Here is a 24,253-nt window from a genome sequence, read left to right as displayed (position 1 = left end):
CAGCAAGGAAATTATTGCGCCAGTCCAGGTAAGAGATTATGGATGAATAAGGGCAGAGAGATCAGGGTTGAAGTTCCGCTGTGGTGGGAAGTGGTAGATCCTGACCACCACACGAACCTTTCTGTAACTTGCACCCGATGTATTTGTCCAGTACCAATTCGTACTAGGTCCTGCCCAGTGACAAGAATAACATCAATAATAATAAAAACTATTCACTGAGTGCATAGTATGTTCCACACATTTTTCTAAGCAGTTATGGAATAGATGAAAAGACATAACATTTTTCCTATTACGCATGTGTTCAGCCTATGTGTAAGACTTTCTCCTATGAGATGCTGAGCTTTGCAAAGATAAGAGCCATGTGTTACTTATTCTTACACCTCCTATAGTATGCAGAATACTGCTGTGAGTGGAGTATTTACTCAGTAAATATTTGTTGTGTTGGTTCATAAAGGGGGTGAGGAGATTAATGAAACAAATTCCCTATACTCAGCATGCCAAAAAAAGATGGTCCTTGCAGAAACTGATGTGAATCCAAAGGAACCTGGGCATTGTCGGCATAGCCAATTTCACAGACCTCCATAAGTGGCCCAGGATAGAAGCTACTTCATCAGCTTTCCCCCCACATAGGCTCCACCGCACCATGTAACTATCCTTCGTAGCACTCAACGGTTACAATTTTACAATTACGGGAGTGACCCCAATCAATATGTGATCAGCGTCTGAACCCCCCACAAGAATGTAAACTCCAAGAGAAGAGAAACGACGATTGATTTTCAACACTTTATCCCCACACTGAAGCACAACACACCTGGCCTATAAATGAGCATTTCCTATGTATTAATTACATCAGGAAAGGTAACCATAATGAATTTTTATTGTGTGCTAAAATCTCTTCTATCTTCACCGCAACCCTATTAAGGGTACACTTCTACTCTCATATTACTGTCTTGAATGAATGGTTATTAATCAACTGTTACTTAGATATTTTTATTTTACTACCTTGAATGAATTCATGAATATAAAGCTAACAATCATTACTGATGAGAAGGTTAGGCCCACCTCACAGCCAACCACACACAGGCCACACGGGTGATCCAGGCATTAATAAACAATCTTTCCATGGAGCCCAGCAAAGACTCCAATTACTGAACTTACTGAATTATTAGCTTTTCGACTGATAACTTTGTTTCATCTCTGGGATTCCAGAAGAAATGATGTGATAGGTTTATTCAGCCAATTAGCATGTTTGATTACATTGGTAAAATTTGTTTTTCACAACCTATTGATATAGCCTAAGGTTTTGGTCAGAAAAAATACATGCTTGTGACTAAATGCACAGGTCAAGGTCTCTCATGATTGCATCATCATTACCTGTAACACCAGCTCTCTCTTTTTGCCATTAGCAATGTAATGCTTTACCCTTGGATATTCACTTTTCTACAAATTAATCCACATGATCTCATCAAATAATGTGTTTAATTAGATGTCTATTAAATTTTTATAATGAGAATGAGTCACAGGGTTCATTCTAAACAAGTAGAAGTTCATGCAATTAAAATATATAGCTGTTGCAGGAAGTCAGTCTCATACCCATACTGGTGAACGTTATAATTAAAGGACAGCCCGCCACACTGGAGGCAGACTGTGAAAATTTCTCAGCACACAACTATATGTGTACATTTTAAGCTATAAAAGAACTTAGAAAAAAGAACACATCAGATTGCTTTTCTCTCTTAGTCCTTACAGACAGACCGTACTCATTGCTCTTTCATTTTCCTAAGAGATAGATATGTAGGTTAATAGGACAAAAAGAAATAAACTAATAACTTGCAGGCTTTTGAAAGTCCGTTAGTAGCGTAGTGTTGACAGTCAGTTTGGATTCTTTTGACTTGAGACACTAGTAGTCCAGCTAACAGAGATCCCCGACGGGGGAGGGCTTCTTACAATTTCCCTACCATTCCTCTCTTATCAGCACAGTTGTGTTCACCTCATATTGGGAGTTTTAAGAAAGCAGATTTTATGTTCAGCTCAGATAAAAAAGGTACCTTGCCTCACATGTCTCAGTTCGTTTTAGGTTCTCCAAGTAGATCCGTCCAACAGTAAAACATGGTGCTTTAAGAATTAGCAGTCTTTAAGTCGACATGTTCAAGCAGAGGCTGAATTTGTGAACAGCCATCTAAGATACTGGACGGCATAATACAGCTGATCCGAGAGGCCGCTGTAATTCTACAAATTGTTATTTAAAAGTCCCCACCGCGCCTGGGTGGCTCAGTCGGTTGAGCGTCTGACTTCAGCTCAGGTCATGAGCTCACAGTTCATGGGTTCGAGCCCCGCATCAGGCTCTGTGCTGACAGCTAGCCCAGAGCCTGGAGCCTGTTTCAGATTCTGTGTCTCCCTCTCTCTCTGACCCTCCCCCTGCTCATGCTGTCTCTCTCAGAAATAAATAAAACATTAAAAAATAAAAGTCCCCACCGAAACACAGATTTATAAAAAATGGCTACCAAAGAACATTCCTTTTAGATGCTCCTTTCTAACGGCTAATCTTTCAGAGTAACAACCGATAGTTTGAGAAAGATAGGATATTATCCCTAATGTATGACTGAGGAATCTGTTGATAATATTTTTCCAGGCACAGAACATACCGACTGAATGTTGAGAGTCAGCCTGAAAATAATCTCTGGAACATATTCCTCTAAACCCATATCCTGCCTCAATGTTGGTCAGATCTCCTTTGGGGGATCAAGAAAATATGGAACTTAGATATATAGGTAAGATCATCAATTATGGGAATTCATAATATCTTTTAATGATGATAGGCAGACTGCTGGAAATCAGGACTATTCACATCTTCACATATCCAACCCAAAACCTTTCATCTGAATTTAGGATAAAAAATTTAAGAGAAATCTCTCTCATGCCATATATATCTCTCATACTACATATATAGTATTCCTCTATTCTACTTAGGAGCCTTTTTAACCAGATAAAACAATTCATTTTTCACATAACCATACAAATCTTTTTCAATTATATAAAATTCGGTTTCTGATCCCCAAAGTAGACAAAAGATTTGACCAATAGGGAATGAAGCCACCAAATTAGTGAGTCATTTCTTTGACAACACATTCCAAATCTCTGCTTCACCCCTTGGAAAATGAATCATTGAACCTCCATATAAAGTAAATGTAAGAGTCTTTGAGACTAAAAGAAGTTATATTCACTTGGTAAAATTATCATAACATCCAAGCATTGCATAACTTTAGTTTTCACTTTTTCATGCTTTGTATCATCTTTTTATCTCATTATTTTCAGAGGATACGTGACAAAAGGTCCTGGCAATTTCAAAGCTATGAATTACAATAAACAAAAACCATTTGTTGAAAACACATCACACTTTGGTTCAGGAATATAAATGACCCGACCATAGTTATGCAAAAGTAGGATCTTATGTTGGTGTGTAGTTGTTTTGGGTGTGAACTGTAAGGCAATGCTTGCTTCTGTTATTATAATTTGATGACAATTCAGCATAAGTGCTTTTTTAAATTTATGAGTGTCAAACCCCTTTTTAGTTGGCTTTCATACATTTCTTAGGTTTCAGGGATGGTGACCCTTCATTGCAAATTAGAAGAAAATCGAATTAACCTCCATTTACATTGGTAATGTCTTCTTTATGAGTAAAAGAGCTCATAAAAAATGTGTAGGTTGATTTCTATTGTGCATTCTTCAAGATACACTGAGTAGAATATTGACTATCTCAACCTGAGTAGATAATACTGAGCTGAGGTTAAAAAAAAAAAAAAAAGCGTTAATTCTATCCTGTGGAATTGCAAAGAAGGAAACCTATCACATGAGGGAAGGGATCAGCTTATGTGGCCATTGCAGGACAGGCCCATAATTATTGGTGACCTGTGCAATAGTTAGTTCTTCTGTCCTTGTGTTCAACTAGCTAGATAAAAATTCTTTCCAACCCTGGCTCGATCTGTTTCAAGTTAATGTCTTTCTGCTTAGATAACACTATGAGTTTTATAGGACAAAATGTCATACTTTGTGTCTCAGGATATTTAGAGGTTAAAACAATTCACAATCCATGATTTAGTTTTCAATTTTAAAGTATACAAATGGATTAAGTCACTGTCTATCTAAATAGGACTGCACATAGGAGGGGCAGAGAGCAGATGAACATTCTATGTGCTTTTGAGATAGCATCGAGATTATGAATGACTTTTGCATTTATTTTAGTTAAGCACCTCTGAAGACGAACTTCGCCTTTGTTCCCTTGGTATCGCTAACCTACAGACTGGTTCGGATCCCATGCACCTTGTTCTCACTGCCTGACATATTTTTTGCAATAATTCAGACTCCACTTCATACCACTTGCACGACCTGCTACATTTAAGAATGAACAAAAAGCGAAATCAGACCTGTGGACGCAGAGAACAAACTGATGGCTGCCAGAGGGGAGGGGGTGGGGGGATGGGCAAGATGGATGGAGGGGAGGAAGAGATACAGAAAAAAGTCATGGGAGTCAAAGGCACAGCATAGGGAATAGAAATCAATGAGAACATAATAGCAGTGTGTCTAGGCACGTGGTAGTTACACTTGGGGTAAACAGAGCATAACGTGTAAACTTGTAGAATGCTGTACACCCCTGACCTGAAACGAACGTAACGCTGTGCGTCAACCGTACCCAAATGAAAACTTAAAAATAAAAGACATAAAAATGAATATACATTTCACGGATCAAAATGACATGACGACTGAATGGCACGGAACGACAACTTGATAACCTACCAGACGTTGCAACAAATGGTTCCTGTAACTGATTACCTAAATAAGCAAATAATAAAGAGCAAAAAAAAAAAAAAAAAAGCAAGTTACTTGGCACGTATGAAAAATGTGTATTGTTAACAACGCTTATTTCTCACTTAATTTTCATAACTAAGCCTAAATTGAAGGCTATGCATACTCAATAGAAACCATTAGCACCACAGGAAATATAGCCAGAAAGTCAGAATTATTCAGGGAATTTTCCCCTATGTCCTCACTTCTTTAAACAGAACCATAACCATTAACAAGGCCCCACTTATGGAGTGGAATATAAATTTCTGCCAATTCCTTTTCTAAGGCTTAATTTTTTTCTTATTTTGTTGACTGGTTTTTGTTTGAACTATCCAACAACTACTCCAAAATCAGTTTTTTAAAAGTTTATATTTAATATACAAATAGGTTAGGAGGTTGGCCATATTAATGTGTGTCATAATATGCAAAATGTTATAATACTGCAATTTAAGAGCTGGAAAGTTATCATTAGATATTCAAGTGTACAGAGTAGCTCACATAATTTAATCAGGAACTTTGTTAACGACTTCAGTGATTTGCAATCAAATAATTTTCCTCTTGTCCATTCCATTCCACTTGGAATATATAAATTTAGATTTAAAAAAAAAACAGAAATGACGATGATTATACATATCTAAGGACAAAAATTTCCATATTTTTTGATTCCATAGAAGCAGCCTGCTGTGACTTAGAATTGAAAACTGTAGCTAATTTATCTTCTAAAATTCATTAGGTTTATCTCCGAAATTCATTATGTAATATTAGTAGCCTTGTGCAAGATGCAACCATAAACAAAATTGATTGTACCACTATCTCGGTGCCTCACTGTTTAACAAGTAATCAAGACAAAAGAATAAAGTAGCTTGAAGCCAACTAACGCCTACACGAAGAAAATTCAAAAGCTATATAAAATACAAATAATGTCTATTTAAAAGCATCAGGAACTACTGAAGAAGCAAGGACCAGTGGGGTCAAGATTGTGAAGAGAGGAAAAACACCAAGTGGCCAGCTGACAAGCCAGTAGATGCTTTTACTCCTAGGAGGTCTTGTCATTAAAAGGGCTCAGGGCAAGAAAATGCAAGTCTGTGACCAGGCGGGGGCTGTTGCTGGGGAACGAAGATACAAGCAATGTGTCTGTCAGTATCCCCCACTAGAGAGAAAATTGAAAGCTTCTCAGCACGAAACCCCAGGAAGAAGGGCAAAGTGGAAAACTGGTCCTTGCATACATATGGTTTTATCCCCCCGAAATTTCCCGAATTCTGAAGCTACAAGCGGCAGGATGGGAAAAGCAAAGCGGGTCTTCTGCCAAGTTGTATCAAGTTTTCGGAAAGGACTAGATGGTTACACTCTGGCATCAGTGTCAGCTCACAAATCTACCAAACATTACCAAAAGCAGAAATAAATCCCCCATTGAAATCGGTCCACATTCACATTAAAGTGAAAGGGCCCCACTCCATCTGCTTAGCAGAAGAAACGGGAAACTTTGTATGCAGGAAAATAATATCCCCTGGGCTCCAAACCTATAACTAATGATTTGTCTTCAGTTAAAATACATATATATGTATGAGCTTGTTTATATGTGTGTGTGTATAATATATATATCTCACTCCCACCAAGAGCCAGGGCACTTATGACTAAAAGGAAGGGAAAAAACATCATACAGAAACAGCAGAGGCACCTCCAATGTTGCAGATGGAAGACAAAGATAGAAGAAAGAGAAAAAATGTGGATGATGTCAGCAGAAAAGTTCTCTGCTTGGAGCCAGCTCACAAGGCTGCTGCTGGGCCTGGTACCAGAGGCTTGGACGTGTGTGGATCTTGTCTGGTTCCTGGCAGGACACGACTGTCTCTGGACGTTGCTCTGTAGAGTCCTGCCTGGGGGTCTACAGTTGGATCTAAAGGCAGTGGGCCACTGAAGGGGGGAGCTGAGGACTGTGCTCCCCTGAGAGATCTGTTGCCAGGACACTGTGGGGGTCTCTGAGGAGCTGGAACCCAGTCCCACAGGTGTTCAGCGTCAACAGCTGGGATCAAAGGCTCTGGAGGCACAAACGGGCACGTCTCTTGTCAGGTGCCTGGCAGGAAGGGCCCCTCCCTGACTGTGGCTTGGAGGATCTGGAGGCTAGTAGAGGCTCATTTCAGGGTCTCCAGTGGTGTACCTGTGAGTGTCTCCCGCTGGGTTCCTGGCTTAGCAGAACTGCTTGCCACCGTGGCTGGGAGGGGTGGGGGCCCAGTTACAGAGCAATTTCAGAATGTACAGGAGGACCGAGTTCAACAGGTTTGCCTCCACGGGCTCCCAGACAATGGACAAGAGGAGCCAGAACCGAGTCATGGGCCACTTCTGCATCCAAAGCCAGGAGTCAAGGCTATGGTCCTATTACCCTGGGCACTGAATACTCCCTTGGAATGTATTTCTTGCAGTGCTAAAAGTAAATACTCTCAACCTCGAATTCTATACCCAGCTGGATTATCTTTCCAAAATGAAGTGAAAATGAATCTTCTTCCAGACCGTAACTGAGATGTAGGTCACCAGGAAATGTCCAAACTGTTCTTGGAGCAGGGAGAAAAGGATCTAAGATGAAAAGATTAAAATCCAGGAAGGAACAAAGAGCAATGGCAAAGGTAAACATAAATTAATATTTACTGTTCTGTATAAAACTCGCAATGCCTCATGTCTCACAATATACCTGGAATAAAACTGCATAATGACAAGAATCGTCAAGATGAAACGTCTTGGGGTAAAAGGAGCACACGGTAAAAGGAGTTAAAATCTTTTGAGATTATAAAATTGTGGGGGAGCTGGTAAAAGTAACATTTATTAGATTGTAATAACTCATGAAGCATACATGAGTTCTATGCTTCTATGAGTGGTTCTATGAGTTCTATGAGTGGTATCTAGAGTATCCATAAAAGATAGTAAAGGGTGTGTAACTGCTGTGTTTTAGAGGAAAGTGGTGTGTGGGTATAAGTTAGAAAGACTGAGAAAGAAGAGAGACAGAGAATGACGAATACAAGAGAAGCTAAGAAAGAAAAATTAATATAGGAAGATCAATAAAATAGAATCAGAGTTTGCCTCAAATCAAACTTTTCTGATGGTTGAAATTTTCAAAACCCTCCCACAATTCCATTAATGTGAAGGGTCTAGCCTCCACAAGTGTGGGGTCTTTAATTCCCTTCTCATAACATCTCTATCCAGCAGACAGCAAAACTCCTTTTGAATGCGGAACTGATTCACACATTTATACCAGCTCATTAGTGAAGACGTACTGCAGAGAAAGCAAAAAATATAGTAATTCAGAACACAGAGTGCTCAGAATGACTATAGGATGTGAAGGTGATAATTGGACAGATCTGGTCTAAATGCATCCGCACACCAAGAACAAAACTACACAACACCACGTGAATAAGTGCTGGTAAAAGTGAGCTCATGAAACCTCTCCATATCCACTATGTATTGTCACTGATCTAAGCACCAGGGCTATGAAAGTAAATGCATTGCATCTCTTGCTCTCACATTCTTATAATCTAGTGAGGGAGACACATGGAAACAAATAATCTCAATCCTGATTTTTCTATGTATATAAATCATAATATTGTCATGTGTCTCCAAAAAGTAAGAAAGTAATGAGAAATGTCCACTAGATTTTGCAATTGAATGGTCAATGGTGACCTTGCTGAAATTAGTTGCTGCTGTTTGTAAGGATGAGAGTAATATTATAGTGGTTGAGAAGGGCGTAAGTGGTAAGAAAATGGGGAAAGAAAATACTGACTAGTGATTAAAATGTTTTGATTTAAAACTGAAAAAAATTAAGGCAAGAGCTACACAAAATGAGGAGTTAGGGTGAAGAGGCTATGATAATACAGCATGTGTTAAAACGGGCAATGGATATATATATTTATAAACTTAAGGCTGGAGGGAGTAGGAAACTAAGAAGAGAAAGTGAAAAAAGAATGATCTGCATGGGAGATGGAAGGGGACAGAATGAATAGTATTGGACAAGAGGTTACATAAAAGAGGAAAGACCCCCCTACAAAGTTGCCGGACTTTACGATGGAAGTGATTTTTCATCTAGTTAAATGTTTTCATCTAAGTCTTTACTACTGGGCAAATACTTCTTCCCATTCCCATTTTCATAGGATATTCAGGCCCCAAAAGCACAGATTTAATATCTCTAAAGCGATTAATTCTTCTTTTTGGGCCTTTAACTGGACATCTAGTTTGGTTAGCTTGTGGATCATCCCCTTTGTCCTTTCCAAACCTACTGACTATTGCCATGACTAGACACCTAGGTTCTTCCAACAGGGACATTAGGGGATGACAAACAAAAGGAGCCAGTAGTATGTTCCCTACAATTTGAGGAGGGTTCTGAGTTTCCAGGGGGAAGTGGATGGGATACATATCTGCTGATGGGCATCAGTACAATATTGTGAGGGTTTGGAATCATTGCTGAAAGGCAAGCAAGTGAAAAGATCAGATCAGAATCACAGGTCCACACAGATGCCCAGTATTTGTTTTTTTTTTTTTTTTTTTTTATATCTTCTCCAATTTTTATTTTATTTTTTTACAAATAGTTTATTGTCAAATTAGTTTTTTTTTTGTTTGTTTGTTTTTTTTTTTAGTGTTTTTTNAATATCTTCTCCAATTTTTATTTTATTTTTTTACAAATAGTTTATTGTCAAATTAGTTTTTTTTTTTTGTTTGTTTGTTTTTTTTTTTAGTGTTTTTTTTTTTTTTTCCAGTATTTGTTGAGCATCACTCATCTACCAGAAGACAGTTGCAGGGAAGAGGCTGGAGCATGTGTAAATCTTCCAAATCCCAGCAACACAATGCACCTGCGTGTCTCTCTCGTACTGTTATCGGTCACCTCATAACACAGTCAGTACCTCATTGCTTTGCCAAGAGTTGCAAACTCAAATGCCTACCTAGTAAGGGCAGGTGATCCAATGAGATGATAGAACATATGTTAAGACTAGAGGCCATGATGGGATCTAGATGACCCAGAAAAGATGGTATTCTACCATAAATTATGCAAGTCTAGTTTTCTTTCAATAGTGAGGGGAACTTGTTAAGAGCACTGTTTAGAGCCAAGATGAATGGATTTGAATAGTCAGCCAATCCCACTGCCTCCTTAGTGTGAGGCTTTGAGCAAGTTGCTTACACTCAATTCCCTTAGCTGTCCAATGAGGCTAATACTCCAAACCCCTCCAGGTCATTGTGAGCATTAACTGAGTTAATACCAATAAAATGTTCAGGATAGCGTTTGGTTCCTACACAATAGCTCCTACACAGGGGTATCCTATCATTATCAAATTTGTTGTTCTTTTCTTGCTTACTGAATATCAACTTAAAATTTACCTTCTGCTTCTAAAACCTAAAAAGTACTCAGTAGTTCGCCACATCCAAAATGTACACACTTTTAAGACAGAATAACACACACAAATACATAGATTTCAGCATGATTTATACTCAGGTACTTAGAAACCACTTCAATTCCAAACAATAGGAAAATGGTTACATGACAGCAAACCTATAAAATGTAGTGTTAATCACTGAAGTCTTGTTCTGAAGAGTATGTAATATGGCATTTTTATAGTTTACCTGTAAATGAAAAAAAAAAAAAACAAAGCAAAATGAATACGCTGTATTACTGTAAGAAGGAAAATATACACAAGATACTAGAAGAAAATAGTTTTGTCAACAGGATTGGAGATAACTTTTGGTTTTCTCTATGGGGAAAATTTTATATTCTTCAACTATGAAGCTTTTGTAAAAATGCATTGCCAAGATAGGAAGTAGACAATAAAAACTCCTGTTTCTTAATGATGAGAATGCAAAATGATACGCCAATTTGGAAGACAGTCTCACAGTTTCTCACAATATTAAATACACCCTTACCATAAGATCCAACAGATCACCTTCCCTGGCATTTATATACGTGAGCTGTAAACCTTTCTCCATTAAAAAAAAAATACTTGTTAACAATATAGCTGCTTGGTTCATCATTGCAAAATTTGGAAGCAATCAAGGCATCCTCCAATAGGTAAATGGTTTAAAAAAAAACCTGTGGTCCATCCATGCAATGGAATATTATTCAGTGATAAAAAGAAATGAGCTATGGGGCACCTGGTGGCTCAGCTGGTTCAGCGTCCAACTCTTGATTTCGGCTCAGGTCATGATCTGAGATCATGATTCATGAGATCAAGCCCAGCTCAGAGCTGCTTGGGGTTCCCTCTCTTCTTCTCTTACTGCCCCTCCCCCTCTTGCACGTTCTCTCTCAAAATAAATAAACATTAAAAAAAAAAGAAGAAATGAACTATCAAGCGATGAAAAGAAATGGAGTAGCCTGAAAAGCATATTGTTAAGTAAAAGAAACCAGTCTGAAAAGGCTTCCTACCACAGGATTCCAACTACATGGCATTCTAGAAAAGGCAAAACTGTGGACACAATACAGACATCGGCGGTTGCCAAGGGTCCCAGGGGATGGAGGGAAGGATGAATAGATAGACCTCAAAGGATTTTTAGGGCAGTGAAATTATTTTGTATGATACCACAGTGGCGGATATTTGTCACAGCATATATTCATATACTGTACAATCCCAAAAGTAAACCCTGATGTAATTTACGGCCTTCAGTTCATAATAACATCAATATTGGCTCACCAACCATAACAAATGCATCCCACCAATGCAGGATGTTAATAACGGGGGACACTGAGTATTGATAATGGGATATAGGAACTCTGTACTTCCTACTTAGATTTTCTGTAAGCTAGAAACTGCTCAAAACTAAAGTCTATTGATAATCAAAATATTAAAAACCTCATAGTAAAACAGAAAAGTAACCAAAAAAATCCTGAAACACAACACTTATGGAATCCAGTCTTAAGTACACTCCTCAGAGTCTCCAAACAGTATTTGTAAGTCTCAGTGCTCAGCCCAGCAAAGTGAAGCATGTGGATGCCATCATGTCTGAATTCCTATCCCCGCAAATTTTATGATTCTCTTTTTTCACCCACAGGGAGTTTCATTTGATTATTCCTAAATATTGCTAGTCATTTTGGTTAAAAGGAAAAACTGTACAGCACTCCCCACTAGGCAAAGAGTACATTTTAGTTTCCTGAGTGCGTTAATACTCCTGAAGTAAAGAAAATCAATTACTGACATTTTCAGAAGCTAAACCTAGGGTGAAACGTTAGGCTAGTAGGAGAATGTGTACTATTTGCAAGGAAAATCTGATTTGTTAAGAAAGATGTTAAAAGCCTAACTATGAAATTTCAGAGAATTCTAAAATTAAAGCACTTTCTTATATTATGTGAGCTAAATCATTTAAAAAAGTCTTAAAAACTTTGCCTTAGATGAGTAAAAACAATTCTGTAAGAGTGGTAACAAAGGCTAGAGAGTCAGCAAAAAGGGAAAGTTCTGGGAGATAGCAAAGAAAATAGAAGTACATGTCCTTACATTACTTTGATATAGTCCTTTGCTTTGCCAGAACGTTGGCTAGGCATAAAAGGAATCTCAAAGGAGCTAATCTAGGTCCCAAAGGAAGGAATAGATAATTTTTAATACATTATTAGGGACTGCATTAGCTCGGGCTGCCATAACAAAATACTATAAACTCAGTGGCTTACACAACAGAAACTTCTCACAGCTCTGGAGACAGAAAATCCACAATTTGTGTGCCAGCATGAGCAGTTTCCAGTGAGAGCTTTCTTCCTGGCTTGAGGATGGCTGCCTTCTTCTTGGGGTTTGCTTACATGATCTTTTTTTGGTGTATTTGTGGGTAAAATCACCAATACTGTGATCACCCTGATAACGTTATTTAACCTTAATTATCTCCTAAATCTTCAATCTCCAAATATAGTCATGATGGGGATTAGGGCTTCAAAGTATGAATTTTGCGTGGGCACAATTCAGTCCATAGCAGGGGTGTGAGAAAGAAAGAAGTGCAGAGTAATGTTTTTCCTTTATTTAAAAATGACTAACATGTAACCCAGAAGTAATACTTCTTGCCTTTGGCTCAAGATGGTAAACCGAATATATGTATATGTTGGCCTACCTTCCAAAAGTCCATTAAAAGTATGTACACAAGGAAATAAACATAGAACAGTAAGGAAAATGAAGGGTAACGAGAGATCATCGTTAGCAGGTAACATTTACTCATAAAATTCTATAAGATAAAAAAGTAGATGTCACCACACTAATGCACAGGACAAACAGGAGAAAGCCACCATCCAGAATAGACACAGAGGAGCTTAAAATTGAGCTGGGAGCTAATCCTTCTAGTACAGCATTGGAAAAACCACACACTCCCGGAGGAATGCATGTATATGGGATCAAAACAGAAGAGAGGGTGAATATGTAAAAGGAATGTGAAAGGAATGGCCGCATGCAATGACACTGACCACTTTCCGTTACTGCTAATACAGAATCAGCCCCGTGATGGTCACTGAAAGACTGTTCTCTAAAGAAATTGCGGGTTTGGCCTAGAAGAGATGGGCTTCTTTGAGGGGCGTTTTGCACGCCATTTATGACATGGTATGGAATAGAAGAACATGGGTTTGTTATTAACCAATTTTCTGAAGCACAATAAAGCAAAATCTAGTAGGCTCCCATATGTATTTGATTACACAGAACTGCTTTAAAGCAGGAAGGAACCTATCAGGGAAACAATCCACATTACAAATAAGTCATCTAGGCCTTCATTTAAAAAAAAAAAAAAATCATTCATCGGCAAGTACAGGCATATATTTGAAGAAGCCAAGGGAAAAAACAGAAAGATAAAGAGGATCAAACCAAGTATTTTATACTGGAGGAAATGGAGGCAATTCAAGGATGAGAAAAGAAACAAAAAAATCTAATTAGACTCCTCAAATATATGTGAAATGATACCAACTGCACCAATAAAATAAGGACAGTGGTTTATGAAGGCAACTATAAGAACAAGTAAGAATTTGTAGAAATTAAACATCACCAATTTTAAAAGGGAAGCCCTTAAAAAAGATATAACACATATTCAAGGATATCTCTTTAATTAAAGTAAAATGGGGGCACCTGGATGGTCAGGTGGTTAAGCGTCTGACTTCAGCTCAGGTCATGATCTCGCCATCTGTGAGTTCAGGTCCCCCATCGGGCTCTGTGCTGACAGCTCCGAGCCTGGAGCCTGCTTCGGATTCCGTGTCTTCCTCTCTCTCTGCCCCTCACTCACTCATGCTTGCTCTTGCGTGCTCTCTCTCTCTCTCTCAAAAATAAACATTAAATTTGATTAACAGAAATTCCAGAAAGAAAGAACAGATAGAGGAAGTTACCAAAGGGGAAAAATATTACTTGTAAGTAATGACAGTAATGTCTTTCTAGCTAACAGTCTCATCATGTACCAAAGAGGATGTGTTTATTAACTCAACCTGTACTTATGCAGAGTCTACCAAGTGTAGGCCTTTTATGGATGCTGGGAAAACAGCAGTGAACCTAACAGACAAAACAGATGAAAATCACACTGTCCTTCTGGAGCTTACCTTCTAGATGAGGGAGATGAACAACAAATGAAGAAATAACTGAAATACATAAGGTGTCAGAGAGTGAGGCCTGCTGTGGAGAATAGAAAATAGGATCGTTAGGATAAGCCTCTCTAATAAAGGTCATATTTGAGCAGAGATTTGGAGAAATTAAGGGACGATGTATAGAGACATCTTTAGAAGAACATTCTAGGCAATGGGAACAGCAAATGCTAAGCCCCCAAGGTGACTGGGTGCCAAATATAGATAAGTTATTGCGGATAGGCCAATATATCTGGAATTGAACAAGCAAAAAGAAGGAAAAGCCTTGTAAGCCATGGTGAGCTTTGGACCTCCCTCTCCATGAAATGAGAACTCGGGAGGGTTTTAACCACAGTGATGGTGATTTGTTACTTACATCTTTAAAAGTCCCCCGGGGCTCCCTTGTAAGAATGGGCTACAGAAAGACAAGAACAGAAAACAGGGCTCTTGTTTTTGTTTATTTATTTTGAGAGAGAGAGAGCATGAGCAGGGGAGGAACAGAGAGAGAGGGAGAGAGAATTTCAAGCAGGCTCCATGTTCAGCACAGAGCCCGATGTGGGGCTTGATTTCACAAACCGCAAGATGGTGACCTGAGCTTAATCAAGCGTGGGACACTTAACTGACTGAGCCACCCAGGCACCCCAGGGCTCTTATTTTAAGGGCAAAGGATGAATGAATTCTCGATGAAACCACAGACCCTTCTACTTCGGCAAAAGTATCTACCACATCCTTCACAGAACACTGCACACGGCTACTGCAAAATAAGTTCAGAGACGCTAAAGACTATCTTTACACGTACTCTTTCATATTCTCATCATCAGTTTCTCTACTGCAGATGGAAACCATCTTACGGGCATTTTCTTTATGATCCTTAGTGCCTTTTCCACAGTTTTAGCAGTTTTAGGCAATAATACTATATTTATTTATAAAACAGAGCCAACAATTCAAATTCTAGGGTCAATGGGTTATATCACTTCTTATGACACTGGTATATGTAATTAATTTTTGCTTTTCTAAAAAAAAAAAAAAATCCACGTGATTCTGCAAGACAGAAAGGTCTTTGTGTAATTTAAATCAATACCCTGACACTGAAGCCAGAAATCAGCATTTATTTTCTACGTACCTTTGTTGCTCCTGATATCATTTTATATTCAATGAGTTCATAAATCATTTCTCATGATTATGAGATTTAGAAAAATATGAATATAATAAAGAGAGATGACATCAGTTAACCCCATATGAGTTCATTTTCAGTACATCTTCACAAGCACTGATGTTCTTCCCACAATCATGTTCCTTGTCTCTTCCTAAGGTAAAATTTACGTACCGTGAGCTCAGTCATCTCAAGTTCTCCGATCCAGTGGCATTAACTGCACTTACAACGATGTGCAAACACCACCAATGTTTAGTTCTGAAAATTTTTCACCATCCCAAAGAAACTAATCCCAGTAGGCCGTTTCGGCTCCTCAGCCCCTGACAACTATCAATCCATTTTCAGTCTGTATGGATTTGCCACTCTGGACATTCCATACAAATAAAATCATACAAAATGTGATCTTTTATGTCTGGTTACTCTGTCTCTATTTTTTCAAGATTCATGTAGGCTGCACCCTGTATCAGTACTTTCTTCTTTTCATGGCTACATTAATACTCCTTCTCTCTGGCTCTCTCTCTGGCTCTGTGTGTGTGAATGTGTGTGTGTGTGTGTGTGTGTGTGTGTGTATACACTTTTTTTCATCCCTTTATTAGCTGATGAATATTTAAGTTGTCCTCACCTTTTGGTTACTGTGAATGGTGCTGCTATGAACACTCATGTATGGGTATCTGTTTCAATACCTGCTTTCATTACATTTGGGTATAGATCTAGCAGTGAAAGTTATTGGGTAATTCCTTGTTTAACTCTCTGAGGAATCCATATGTTGCTTCTGAGTTTTTATAAGTTGGGAAAATATGAAGCTGTGAAATACCTCCAGTTTTCTACATTCGTTGTTCAATTTCGTCAATCCCTTAAGTGCAAATTTAGAGCCCAATTTGATGTTGTTGGCATCTTTATGAGACACATTACTAAGAGAAAAACTAAGGACGTTGTTTTCTTAACTTTTCAACGAACCTATAAAATTCAATTACCACTTCTGATGGAAAATAAATTCTTCATAACTTAAGAATATGATCATTCTTAAAGAAGTTAAAATGCAACTGCATTGTCATTAAATAACATTTGAAAAAGGGAAGCCCAGCATTGCCTTAATTGCAAAAAGAAGGCAGACAAGCAATTTAAACAAGATTTATAGAAATTGAAAAAGAAACAAAGTTACTACCAAAACTGAAAAGGCCAAAAACAACAAGAACAACTTGTTTCAACATACTTCTAAAGCAGAAAATAAACTAAAACAGTCAACAAACATATGAAAATATATCCTACCTAGCAACATCTGAAGGAAGATAAAATAATAAAAAAAATATAGTATCATTTATCAGGCATTAAATTGGAATTGCTTTTTTAATTGCAATACCTAGTGTCGAACAATTTGGAGGAAACCTATTTTTCCATTAAAAATTGCACAATTTGGGGGGGTGCCACCTGTGTGGCTCAGTCAGTTGAGCATGTTACTCTTGACTTTGATTCAGGTCATTATCTCACAGTTGGTGAGTTTGAGCCTCACATCAGGCTCTCTGCTGTCTGCACGGAGCCTGCTTCAGATACTCTGTCCTCCTCCCTCTCTGCCCGTCCCCTGCTTGTTCTCTCTCTCTCTGTCAAAATAAATAAGGAGGGGTACCTGGGTGGCTCAGTCAGTTAAGCTCCAACTTTGGCTCAGGTCATGATCTCACAGTCTGTGGGTTCAAGCCCCACATCGGGCTCTGTGCTGACAGCTCAGAGTCTGGAGCCTGCTTCGGATTCTGCGTGTCCCTCTCTGCTCCTCCCCTGCTCACACTCTGTCTCTCTCTCTCTCTCTCTCAAAACTAAATAAACGTTAAAAAATAATAAGTAAACTTTTAAAAAATTGTACAATTTTTAGAGCTTTTGGTATATACAATCTGGTAGTTTTTGCTTTTATGCACAGGAATTTCTAATTTAAACTTTGGCTATAAGGATGCCCATCAGAGTATTGTTTATAATACCATAATGTATAAATGATCTAACTGTCCAATAATTAAGAATATTGAAATAACCACAATGTGTCCTCACAATGACTATCAGGACAGCATTAAAAATAATGGGTGTGGTGTTTCATTAGAGAGTGATGAAAATGTTCTAGATAAAATTGTTAATGGTTACATAACTCTGTGACTATACTAAACCCATTCAATTGTACTCTTTAAATAAGTGAATTATATGATAGTTATCCCAATAAACCTGTTACCATGAAAATCCACAAAATTACATACAGGAAAAAAACTGGAATATTAATTTTAGTAACATCGGAAGAAATTAAGTGAAAAAAAGCAGCTTACAAAATAGTATGAACAATATAATGTACTCCTTTTTATAAAATACATAAGAGAAAACAATCACAAAAAATTAAAAAGCCTTCTTGTGATTGTAATCAGTAACAGAAGGTGAACACAAACCCAATTTTAATTAGAAAGGAAATAAAACCACAATAAAGAAGATCTTTGTAAATTGTAAGAAAATGCTGCCAACAATTATATGATATTTATTATTTGTCAATTGAAAGGATGATTTTCTATATAAGATACATGATTATCTAAAGGGAAAAAACTTGAGTAACACAATCACATTGCAGAATATGGAAAATGTTAAAGTATTACCTCAAATACAGCACTATGCTCATATTGCTTTAGAGAAAATATCTTTCAAAATTCAAGATACTGCTAACATGCTATGTAAACAGTTCCATCACCTACAAAAATAACTAAAATTCCCATTTTACACACCTAGTTTAAGCTAATACTGTGATCCTGCGGAAAGAGAAGATCTAGACTATTCAGATGTGTACAGATTAAAAAACATTTTTAACAAACCTCAGCAAATCAAATCCATTTTTGTATTAAAAGAGGCTATTCCCGATGAATACATTTTTAGTCCATCGATACGTGACTTAATGTCATGAATGCTATAAATAGGTTATAGTAATATAAGTTATATTTTATTATCTACAATATAAATAGAGAGAATGAAAAAAGGCTTAGTCTCCTCAGGAGAATCCTAAAAGACATTTAGCATCTGCACTTGCTGCTGCTGCTACTCCTGAGCCCTTACTGTATGTCAGTCAGTGTAGAAAACACTTTACATTCATTATCTAATTTAATCCTCACAACCACTCCACGGGATAAACGCAGGCACTAGCAACACCTCCGTTACAAATGAATACACAGGTTCGGAAGGCTGAGTAACCTATGGAAGTCACGCAACTAGTAAATGCAGAATTACTCCAAAGGCCATACATACTCTTGGTGCATTGCTGTCTCTCTTTCAATGATAAAGGATATAGATCTTTTTATAAAATGTTTATTTTTTAACTTCTGATTGAGAGAGACAAAGTGCGAGCAGAGCAGGGGTAGAGAGAAAGAATCCAAAGATTCCGAAGTAGGCTCCAGGCTCAGAAAGCCTGCACGGGGCTCGAACTCACAAACCACGAGATCATGACCTCAGCTGAAGTCGGACGCTAACCAACTTAGCCACCCAGGCACCCCAAGGATATCTATCTTGGTTCAAAAGTCATATTGCATCCATTGAAACGAAAGAAATGATGTCCACTATCATAACTGATATTTAATACCAGTCTTGGTGACTTACCCAAGCTAAGAGAAGAGTAAATGACTGAACTCTTGAAACATTGGTGATAAAATAATAATTACTTTTAGGGGGATAATATTACCTAACTAGAAAGACAAGAGGCAATAACAACGTTATTAGTAACAGAAGATGAAGGATTATAAGCTCAATACACAGAATCAATAATTTCCTTATAAATGAGAAAATAAAAATATATCTTATTCAAAATTACAATAAAATCATAAATACATAAGTATGTAAAAATATAAAATGATAAAACTAACATAAATACTGTATTTAATATCTTAAGAAACCTAAAACATATTATTGAGAGACTTAAAAGGACTTTCAGAATTCCATCTTCCAGGATGGAATCACTTGAACCCAAGTAGATATATCGCTTCCTGCAAAAGTAATCAATATACCTTCATTATTTTTAAAACATCACCGATTATTCTGAATTTCACCTAAAACTAATGATTAGAAGTTATGAAAACCATAGGGAAAACTCTTGCACAAGTGATTACTAAGACATAAAATAAGCACATGAAAAAGGGATGTACTGACAGAGGCCTAGACACACAGAGCCATGGAACAGAATATAATGTTTGGAAAACTGAGAATATTCATGAATGTATTATTTGATAATATGTTTGTTTCAAATAGTTATGGAATAAAAAACTCCACTGGCTATAAAACACTATTGTTAATTTGTATTTTGATAATCACGCATAAAATAAATCACAGATGAGTTAAATAGTTAAAAGCAAAAAAACTCTATAAATATCTTTCTTAAAATGGAAAATTTAAACAAATGATATAATCATATCATGGGACTGTCATGAAAATTAAAAAATTATATTTCGTTGAAAATCTTCTACCAATTTGGAAAACTGGTGTGAGAAGTAAGGATGAAACAGAATTTTGTAAAATATGATCTCAACTCTGTTAAAATTTAATAGTGGTTGACTTCTAACCAACAAAATTATGACACCTTTATTTTTATCTTACCTTTATTTTCAAATTTCCTACAGTGGGTCCACGTTATTTTTATTTCTTTAAATGCTTATTTATTTATTTTGAGCAAGCACATGAGTGGGGGAGAACCAGAGAGAGAGAGACAGAGAGAGAGAGAGAGAGAGAGAGAGAGAGAGAGAGAGAATTCCAAGCAGGTGTCACATTCAGTGTGGAGCCCAACGTGGGGCTCCATCTTCTGACTGTGAGATCATGACCTGAGCCAAAATCAAGTCGGACGCTTAACTGACTGAGCCCCCCAGGTGCCCCTGAACAACTCCTTGTTAAAATGGATATATCAAGAAAATGTGATCAGTTTTGACAACCATTATACATATACATAACTAACTATACAGCAAGAAAGAGAATATTTTCTTCATCCTGTAAAGGGAGCTCATGTTCATTTCCAATAAATTCTTCACACACTTGTACACAGGAAAATACTGACAGGCTTTATCTCGCGATATTTTTATCTAACATTTCAGGTAAAGAAAATCACACAGAACGTATTTTTTCATTCCTTTCTTCCCACCACGTGCTAGGATGTATCCACTTGTGTACACACTGTTTTGTGTACCAGTAGTTGGTTCATTTCTTTACCAGTGCAGTAACCCGTTGTAGACTTCTTTCCTAAGTCTTCCGTAACAAACTGCCACACACTGGGGTGCCTTAAAATAACAGTTTTACTGCCTCATAGTTCTCGAAGCTAGAAGTCCAAAATCAAACTGTTGGCCCCACAGCCCTCCCTCCAAAAGCTGCAGGGGATAACGTGCCATGCTTCTTCTAGCCAGTCCTTGGTGTTCCGCCGTCACATGGCTGTCTTCACTGCGTATGTGTCAAAAATTTGCTTTTCTGAAAAGGACACCAGTCATTGGACTGGGGCTCACTCTAATCCATTATGACCTCATATGAACATGATTACGTTGGCAAAGAACCTGTTTACAAAGAAGGTCATATTGACAGGTTCTGGAGCATTCGTCCCAGTCCACATTAAATAGTAAGTCTTCAATTTCATGAATGGCATATCTTAGCATGAATTCATTCTTCTTAAATGTTTCTCAGCAATGTCTACTGTTCAGTGTATAAGCTTTTCATTACATTTATCCTTAATTAATCCATACATTACTATGCTATTGTAAATGATAATTAAATGGTTTTGTAGTTTGTTGTTGCTAGTGTGCAAAATACACTTGGCAGCATCGTGCATTCCTTACTAATTTCTCCATCCATGATCATCTAATATTCAAATAAACAGAGTTCCTTCTTGGGCTGTATACTTCTATGTATTTTCATACCTTTTTTCATTTGCTAGGATCTGGAGGACAATTCTGACTACAAATGGTGAATGCAGATATACTTTCTTTGTTCCTGATTTTAGGGCTTACGTTTTCATCAATTAAGTACCAAGTAACATGAAGACTTTCCTAAGATATCTCTTATGAGGTAGAGGAAAAACCCTTCTTTTAGTTTTCTGAGGTGCACATAATACTATGGTTTTCTCCACTTGTGGATTAATGTCTTGGATAACACTGGTTGAATTTCAAATTTGTTAAAGCCATCTTACATTCCGGATTTGAAAAAATCCATTTTGTCATAATGTAGTACAGGTTTTATACATCGATGGGCTCTATTAATGTTTTTTAGTTTTTTTGCATCTATGATAGATATTTGCCTGTAGTTTTCTCTTGCAATTTCTAGGTCACATTTTGGTATCAGAATGGTGCTGGCTTCCTACTGGCAGTTGAGAAGTATTCCCTCTTCTGTATTTTCGAAATATTCTAAGATTCGTATTATTTATTCCTGAGGTTTTTGACAATTTAGCAATGAAAATATTTGGGCCTGAAATTTCATCGTGGAAAATCTATTTTTTATGAATTCAGTAACCTACATTTCAACAAGCCTACTCAGTTTGTGTGTATGACACACACTTGGAGTTTGCATTTCTCAAAAAGGACTTCTTCTCTGGTATTCTCATTTCACTTGAAGCAAAGATATTGAAGAGTTGCGGCTATATTGTAGGATTTAACTTCTAATAGCCTACAGGGCAAGGCCTTGGGAATTTTTCCCATATGGATGGTAAACTGAATGTCCTTAATCCCTGTGACTTGGATGTCCATTGGATGTCCCCACTCATTTGGGGGAGCATCTGCAGCGTCAGCTTGTCCACTTATCTCTCTGGCCTTTGTTCTCTCTTTATTTATAGCACCTGATGTTTTCAGATATTTTTCCCTGCAAGCTAAGCCCTGAAATTTTTTCTCACATTTTATCCAGCATGCTTTTTAAAGAAAAGGGTCTCCAAGCATTCTGGTTTAATTCACCATGATATTGGGACTGGAAGTCCCAAACTGAATAGTAACAAAAGCCTTTTCAGAATACAAGAGAGAATTCTATGGGTTTTCTCTTTTTATATGCTAATGTAGTGTTTCACATGTAAAAATTTCCTAATGTTGAGACATCTTTGAACTATGGGTACAAATCCTGCTTGATCTCAATTTATCACTTTTTTTAAAAAAAATTTTTAAACATTTTTTTATTATTGAGAAACAGACAGAGCATGAGCATGGGAGGGGCAGAGAGAGGGGGAGACACTGAATCCAAAGCAGGCTCCAGGCTCTGAGCTGTCAGCACAGAGCCCAATGCGAGGCTCAAACCCATGAGCAGTGAGATCATGACCTGAGCTGAAGTCAGATGCTCAACCAACTGAGCCACCCAGGTGCCTCATCACTTTTTTTTGGCAGTACCAATGAATGAGGTAAGGATATGTGCTACAACAAAGATGCACCCAGAGAACATTATGCTAAGTAAACAAATCGAGAATGAAAGACTACACATCGAATGCTTCCCCTCCTATGAAAGAGTCAAGAGTCAGATGCTTAACTGACTGAGCCACCCAGGGGCCCATAGAGAGCTCTTCCTAGACCACAGATTAATCGAGTGTCACATGCAGAGACCCATTCTGTGATTACAATGCCTCTCCTGTACCTCTCTAGCTTACTCAAGACCACAGAGCTTCTGATATACTATTTATTATAATTTCTAGAAAATATGTAATCCACAGTTTTGACTTGAGTTCATCCATGTCCAATAATATATAAAGATTTTCTGATTGTTGTGCTCTATTATACTGGTTTCTTTTGCTATACTTCCACATTTAACAACTGTATACACCATATTTTCAGATATGTCTTATATACAGTCTATATTTTCATTATGTTTGTAATCAGCCTTTGCATTTGCATTGTCCTATAATAAATGATCCCTGTTTATATGTACTGATAAGAGATAAATTTGGTCTTAGACTTCTTTCTTATTGCCATTATGTCGTTTCTTGTAGAGTCCTCTTTCTTATTTTAGCCTTTCATAATAATGAATCTAGACAAATTTTTGTTTTACTTTTTTGTATTTCTTCTAATACTCAGAGGCTTTTTCATCTCTCCAGCTCTTACAATACTTATCTTTTAACTATCATTATAATTTTACGTGACATATTCAGTCCTTTTTAATTGACTGCATTCACTTTCTGCTAGCAGCAATAACAGATCTAGGACATATATCCAGCTCCTTCCCTGTTTTCCATAACCGCCAAAACTGGCTTCATTTCATATTGTATTGAGGCATAAGAAGAAAGAAGAAAATGTTAAGGGACATGGTGATGAATATCCTACCTTGATACTAAAATCGATTTCTAGCACCCCATGATGCTTCCTCCTTATACCTCCCATTCAACCACATACCTAAAGTAATCACCGTTCTGACCTCTACAGCCATACCTTTGTTTTGCCTTCAATAGCACTGCTAGGAATTGACCCAAGGGATACAGAAATGCTGATGCATAGGAGCACATGGACCCCAATGTTCATGGCAGCACTCTCAACAATAGCCAAAACATGGAGAGAACCTAAGTGTCCATCAACAGACGAATGGATCAAGAAGGTGTGGTTTATCTATACCATGGAATACTACATGGCAATGAGAAACAATGAAATCTGGCCATGTGTAGCAACATGGATGGACCTTGAGGGTGTTATGCTTAGCGAAATAAGTCAGGCAGAGAAGGACAAATTTCATATGTTTGCACGTATAGGAGGATTAGGAGGAACTTAACGGAGGACCATGGGGGAGAAGAAGGG

At 37.5% G+C, this 24,253-nt stretch overlaps 1 long non-coding RNA gene across 1 annotated transcript in view; it reads right to left on the bottom strand.

The window, feature by feature from the left end:
• Positions 1-24,253, bottom strand: part of LOC120220507 — a 327,176-nt gene that overhangs the window by 29,320 nt on the left and 273,603 nt on the right. The window lies entirely within an intron of this gene.

The sequence above is a fragment of the Hyaena hyaena genome, unplaced genomic scaffold, assembly GCF_003009895.1.
Source record: "Hyaena hyaena isolate Hyena2069 unplaced genomic scaffold, ASM300989v1 scaffold_701, whole genome shotgun sequence".
Classification (NCBI taxonomy): domain Eukaryota; kingdom Metazoa; phylum Chordata; class Mammalia; order Carnivora; family Hyaenidae; genus Hyaena; species Hyaena hyaena.
The sequence above is the reverse complement of the archived record's forward strand: the minus strand, read 5'-3'. Positions and strand labels throughout refer to the sequence as shown.